The sequence below is a fragment of the Nomia melanderi genome, unplaced genomic scaffold (genome assembly GCF_051020985.1).
Source record: "Nomia melanderi isolate GNS246 unplaced genomic scaffold, iyNomMela1 scaffold0014, whole genome shotgun sequence".
In the NCBI taxonomy this organism is placed as follows: Eukaryota; Metazoa; Arthropoda; class Insecta; order Hymenoptera; family Halictidae; genus Nomia; species Nomia melanderi.
Window position 1 is genome coordinate 5,063,411 of NW_027475130.1, and position 955 is coordinate 5,064,365.

The window sequence follows — 955 nt, forward strand, 5'->3', positions numbered from 1 at the left end:
CCGGACTGTCAGGGTCAGGGAAAAATCCTATATATATATATATGGTGATATCTCGGGTGCTATTAGAGATAGCGCAATGAATCAAAGTGCGTTGTCTGCAGGAGGCCCTGGCGCATGAATCTGTGCAGCGGGAACGACCTCGGACCACCAGGGGCCGAGAAAATCACCGTCTCATGGGGCCGGATTGTCAGGGTCAGGTAAAAATCCAATATATATCCGGTGATATCTCGGGTGCTATTAGAGATAGCGCAATGAATCAAAGTGCATTGTCTGCAGGAAGCCCTAGCGCATGAATCTGTGCAGCGGGAACGACCTTGGACCACCAGGGGCCGAGAAAACTACCGTCTCGTGGGGTCGGACACTCAGGGTCAGGGAAAAATCCAATATATATCTGGTGATATCTCGGGTGCTATTACAGATAGCGCAATAAATCAAAGCGCGTTGTCTGTAGGAGGCCATGGCGCATGAATCTGTGCAGCGGGATCGACCTCGGACCACCAGGGGCCGAGAAAACCACCGACACATGGGGCCGGACACTCAGGGTCGGGGAAAAATTCAATATATATCTGGTGATATCTCGGATGCTATTAGAGATAGCGCAATGAACCAAAGTGCATTGTCTGCAGCTGGCCCTGGAGCATGAATCTGTGCAGCGGGAACGACCTCGGACCACCAGGGGCCGAGAAAATCACCGTCTCATGGGGCCGGACTGTCAGTGTCTGGGAAAAATCCAATATATATCTGGTGATATCTCGGGTGCTGTTAGAGATGGCGCAATAAATCAAACTGAATTATGTGCAGGGAACCCTGGCGCATGAATCTGTGCACCGGCAACGACCTCGGACCAGCAGGGGCCGAGAAAACCACCGTCTCATGGCGTCGGACACTCAGAGTCAGGGAAAAATCCAATATATACCTGGTGATATCTCGGGTGCTATTAGAGATTTGGCAAGAA